The sequence below is a fragment of the Lolium perenne genome, chromosome 7 (genome assembly GCF_019359855.2).
Source record: "Lolium perenne isolate Kyuss_39 chromosome 7, Kyuss_2.0, whole genome shotgun sequence".
In the NCBI taxonomy this organism is placed as follows: domain Eukaryota; kingdom Viridiplantae; phylum Streptophyta; class Magnoliopsida; order Poales; family Poaceae; genus Lolium; species Lolium perenne.
This window is the reverse complement of record NC_067250.2, coordinates 87681425-87687417: the sequence shown is the minus strand read 5'-3', so window position 1 is coordinate 87687417 and position 5993 is coordinate 87681425.

Here is a 5993-nt window from a genome sequence, read left to right as displayed (position 1 = left end):
CCGATATGAAGGAATATATAGGCGAAGAGGCAGCGTCGGGGGAGCCAGGGGGTGGGCTCCCCACACCTGGGCGCGCAAGGGGGTGGGGCCGCGCCTCCCTATGGGGTGGCCCCCCTGCTGGCCGACTCCGACTCTTCTTCGATGTTCTGGAACCCTCCGTGGAAAATAGGGCCGTGGGCTTTTGTTTCGTCCAATTCCGAGAATATTTCCTGTGTAGGATTTCTGAAACCAAAACAGCAGAAAACAGGAACTGGCGCTTTGGCATCTTGTTAATAGGTTAGTACCGGAAAATGCATAAACATGATATAAAATATGAGTAAAACATGTAAGTATTGTCATAAAACTAGCATGGAACATAAGAAATTATAGATACGTTGGAGACGTATCAGCACTCTCTACCGTAACTTTCATGACAATGAGTGAGTCATCTGCGAAGAAGAGGTGATTGACCCTCGGCGCCGTGGGACAGAGTTGGATTCCTTCCAATGTGCAATTCACCTCCGCATGTTGGAGCATCGCGTAGAAAGCCTCGGCACAAAGGATAAAGAGGTACGGCGACAGAGGAGAAGAGGATTTAAATGAATACTCGATGTGTTGCGGGCGGCCCAACCTATTTCAACAGAAGTAACCGCATATGCGTCAGACTGTGGACACAAGATTGTTGATCGTTTGTGTAGGGTAGCGGGTAGCCTCAGCGGTTAACATTTTTTTATTAATAGAAATAATTTTCCAAAGTGTGGAAAAAACTGCAAATGAAACCCTAGTATACGCCTCCATGGCCGCCCACTGCTTGTCGCCATCGACTAGAGGCATCCACGGCCATGGCCAGTAGAGCGTGCCATGTTGGGCCGGCGGCGGCGGCGGTGGACCACGAGCGAGCATGCATACTCGTTGGCGTGACCGTAGGAGCCACCGATGCACCCTAAGCCCATTCGCGCAGTTGAACGGTGTGGTCGTTCCAACGGCCCAGCTCCTCTACCTCACTCTAAACGATAGCCAACTCGAAGGCCTCTTCCACCATAAGGTACGGCGGCTAGATCTCCAGGTTCGTCGGCGCGGTTGGAGCAGCGTCGTTGATGAAGAGGGTGTCTTCCTGGCCGTCGTCCTTCTCGTTGTCGTGGCCTTCATCTTCGTCCTCCTCGTCCTCGGTCAGGCCAACTCCACGCTCGCGGTTGAAGAAGGCAACATCGTCGAGGTACCCTGCTTGGCGGCGCGGGTCAAACTCTCAAACTCCGAACGTGAGCCAGTTGTTGGAGTGGAGGCCGAAAGACAAATCATTTTGTAGATCCGCTGGCAGGACGAACCGACGACGCCAACACCTCTTCACGATGCTTGTGTCCCACACGTGGTACCGGAGGCACTTGCACGCGGCGGGAGTTGAGAAGCCACCCGGACGACGGGCTCACATCCAGCCATGGCGCCGTCCGGTCCTCCTCGGACAGCTGTTACGCGACGTCGACCGACAAGCAGTGACGATGTCACCCCTTTGCTTTCCATCGCAATAGGAGTCGGCCTCATGGTCATTCTTGGACCTGCGGAATGGCCACCCCTTGCCCATGCCTTCGGTGTGAGGAAGCTCGGGGAGAGAAGTGGCAATGGGTGGGTGCTAGTCTTCAATGACTACCGCACCGCCTTCGCCATCACTAGCGCATGGAAGGCGAGCCAATACCATTAATGTGGCACATACTACATAAGTGATGACGCATGTACTAGCGCGCATAAGATGAAGCGAGGAAGGCCGCAGCTAGCTAGGCTCGTGGGAGACGAGCGCGGACACGCGCACTAACTGCTCTCTGTTCCCGCGAATGCATCATTCGCCCAAATTTGGCCAAGAATGTGTCTCGGCGGCCGTCAGGCCGATGGGCTTGTGGCAAACCCAAGACACAAATTGTCATTTGCCTCTATTTGTATCGGGCCGCTGGAGATGTCCTGAACTCTAACACAAATGACCCAATTCCTCCTCACCACTCGGTTTATCTTCACGAGGTGGACACTACGGCCTATCGTAGTGGCTCCTTTGGTGGACTACGCAATAGACACAATTTGTTCGTTAGTGTTCACGAGACCCAACGGTGGATTCCCGGTAGCGTCAGCTTACCATTAGGATTTTCAATCCTCATTGCGAGACTTAACCCAACACCTTACGGCACGAGCTCACAACAGCCATGCCATGGATAATGAGTTTCGATGTATTGGGCATTTCCGTTTGCAAACAGACTGTGTGGTTTATTGTGTCCGTGTGACTTGTATTTTTAGCCAAAATTTAGTTTGAGTTTGGGTGGCTGTGGACATCTTGTGTGTCCGCACGTATCCTCCTAGAAATTACTAGACCCGCTCATTAGCAATCGGGAAGGTGATGAGATGCAGGTCCAAATGGTCCACCCGCATGCATGCATTCTTCTTAAATGAAGACCTCTTAAATTTAGACCTATCGTTCTTGAGGGATCCACTCTAGTCCCCACTCCTGAAGCTTCCCACCAACCCAGACCCTTACCCAAACCCTAGAAAGAGGGGATACGAGCTGGGGTTTCCAGGGTGCCTCGGAGGAAATTTATAGATGGGGAAAGGTGAGGAGTGGGTGCCGCACGGCGGTTGGAGCGCTGAGGACCACCTGATGTCTACTCACGCTTCTTTTCCTGTAGACAGTGTTGGGCCTCCAAGAGCAGAGGTTTGTAGAACAGCAGCAAGTTTTCCCTTAAGTGGATCACCCAAGGTTTATCGAACTCAGGGAGGAAGAGGTCAAAGATATCCCTCTCAAGCAACCCTGCGATCACAATGCAAGAAGTCTCTTGTGTCCCCAACACACCTAATACACTTGTCAGATGTATAGGTGCACTAGTTCGGCGAAGAGATAGTGAAATACAAGTTGTATGGATGAATATGAGTGGTAATAGCAATCTGAATAAAATATGGCAGCGAGTAAACATGCAACAAAACAGTAAACAAACGGAGATTCGATGTTTGGAAACAAGGCCTAGGGATCCTACTTTCACTAGTGGACACTCTCAACATTGATCACATAATAAAACCACTCTACACTCTCTTGTTGGATGATGAACACCACTAATTGCGTAGGGCTACAAGAGCACCTCAATGCCGGAGTTAACAAGCTCCACAACATTCGATGTTCATATTTAATTAACCTTAGAGTGCATGATAGATCAACACAATTATACCAAGTACTAACATAGCATGCACACTGTCAACGACAAGCTATGAAAGGAGGAATAGATCACATCAATACCATCATAGTAATAGTTAACTTCATAATCTACAAGAGATCACAATCATAGCATATACCAAGTACTTCATGATGCACACACTGTCAACATTACATCATGGAGGAGGAATAGACTACTTTAATAACATCACTAGAGTAGCACATAGATGATATTCAACTAGATCACAAAGAGAGAGATGAACCACATAGCTACAGCAGAGCCCTCAGCCTCGGGGGTGAATTACTCCCTCCTCATCATGGAGACAGCGATGGCGGTGAAGATGGCGGTGGAGACGGCGGTGGAGATGACTCCGGGGGCAATTCCCCGTCCCGGCAGGGTGCCGGAACAGAGACTTCTGTCCCCCGAATTGGAGTTTCGCAATGGCGGCGGCTCTGGAAGGTTTTATCGGGTTTCGTCAATCCGTGTCGAAGTTTTAGGTCAGGGAGGCCTAAATAGGCGAAGAGGCGGAGTCGGAGGAGTCCCGAGGGGCCCACCCCATAGGGTGGGGTGACCACCTCTCTGGCCGCGCCGGCCTATTGTGAGGAGGCCCTCCTGGCTTGCCCTTCTGGCTCCGTGAGTCTTCCGGTGAAATAGAATTTCTGTGATTTTTCTGGATTTTTCCGAGCACTTTGGTTTTTGGGCCTTTTCTGCAATAAACAGACATAATAAACAGAAACTGGCACTGTGGCATCTTGTTAATAGGTTAGTCCAATAAATGCCATAATATGATATAAAGTGCAAGCAAAACATGTAGGTATTGTCATAAAACAAGCATGGAACATCAAAAATTATGGATACGTTGGAGACGTATCAGCATCCCCAAGCTTAGTTCCTACTCGTCCTCGAGTAGGTAAACGATAAAAGAATAATTTCTGAAGTGACATGCTACCAACATAATCTTGATCATACTATTGTAAAGTATATGAGATGAATAAAGTGATTCAAAGCAATGGTAAAGACAATGATTAAACAATTGAATCATATAGCAAAGACTTTTCATGAATAGTACTTTCAAGACAAGCATCAATAAGTCTTGCATAAGAGTTAAATCATAAAGTAATAAATTCAAAGTAAAGGCATTGAAGCAACACAAAGGAAGATTAAGTTTCAGCGGTTGCTTTCAACTTGTAACATGTATATCTCATGGATAGTTGTCAATGCAAAGTAATATAACAAGTGCAATGAGCAAGTATGTAGGAATCAATGCACAGTTAACACAAGTGTTTGCTTCCAGGACAGAAGGAAATAGGACATGAAAGTAGAAGAATGGCCCTTCGCAGAGGGAAGCATTGATTGATATATTTGTGCTAGAGCTTTTGTTTTGAAAACAAGAAACAATTTTGTCAATGGTAGTAATAAAGCATATGTATTATGTAAATTATATCCTACAAGTTGCAAGCCTCATGCATAGATTACCAATAGTGCCCGCACCTTGTCCTAATTAGCTCGGATTACCTGGATTATCATTGCAATACATATGTTTTAACCAAGTATCACAAAGGGGTACCTCTATGCCGCATGTACAAAGGTCTAAGGAGAAAGCTCACATTGGATTTCTCGCTTTTGATTATTCTCAACTTAGACATCCACACCGGGACAACATAGACAACAGATAATGGACTCCTCTTTAATGCATAAGCATTCAGCAACAAATAATATTCTCATAAGAGATTAAGGATTGTTGTCCAAAACTGAAACTTCCACCATGGATCATGGCTTTAGTTAGCGGCCCAATGTTCTTCTCTAACAATATGCATGCTCAAACCATTCAATGCATGGTAAATCACCCTTACTTCAGACAAGACGAACATGCATAGCAACTCACATGATATTCAACAAAGTGTTGATGGCGTCCCCAGGAACATGGTTATCTGTGGTGACCCAGCGTACCACTGCATGGTGTAGTACACAAGTCGTTGACATAACACAAGTGAAACACCGTTCCACTCATATTACATCTCTTAGAGTGGTACAACAGAAACATATGCGAGTCCAAGGTATGTCTATAGAAGTACACACGAGCTGTTTACATAAGATCAACACAACCTCCTACTTTACAGTGAGGTAAAACTTCAAATAAAGCTCCAGAAGAACGACTCATAGTCTATCTTATTGCTAATTCAAGTTTAAGAGCTACTTGGCTTGCTATAGAATTCTAGCTGCTTAGGTGCTAGGATTAGGGAAAGGTTCCCTTCTAGTACTAGTCTAGGTTTCCACTATAGCTGATGCAGAAGTTGACTCCATTGACTTCTTTGATTGGATTCTTCATCTTGTTGCAGTTGACTCCTTTGTCTTCGAGTTCCACGGTAGTTTCTCCTTCGGTGCCTTGATCTAAGAAGGGGGTTCAAACGAGATAGAATGAGTACGAGCGTACTCAGCAAGTTCATATTAGGAAATATGTGTATCATGCACTAGCTACAGCCATAGACCAGAAAGTCATAGGCCAATGCAAGTTTTTGTAAACATTTCTTCAAAAGGTTTATTTTATTCTGAAAACTATGCCCGTCAGTCTTCACAGGTTGAACAGAACTTCGTGGAGTTCCTTTCCTGCCACGTTCGCAGTTCCCTTCCCGGAACAGGGAGTGACAGCCACAATTTGATACACTCTGCAGAGGTGCGTTACTTTTCCCACAAGAGATCTCACCCTTTTTGCCATCCGCAGGGACTTGCCCCCGTTCACACTTCCTTTGGTGTGAGGCCAGGTATAAAGATCCAAGCCCACACCGCCTTCTCCGCGACTGCAAACCCACCCTTTTGTCCAACCGTACACCC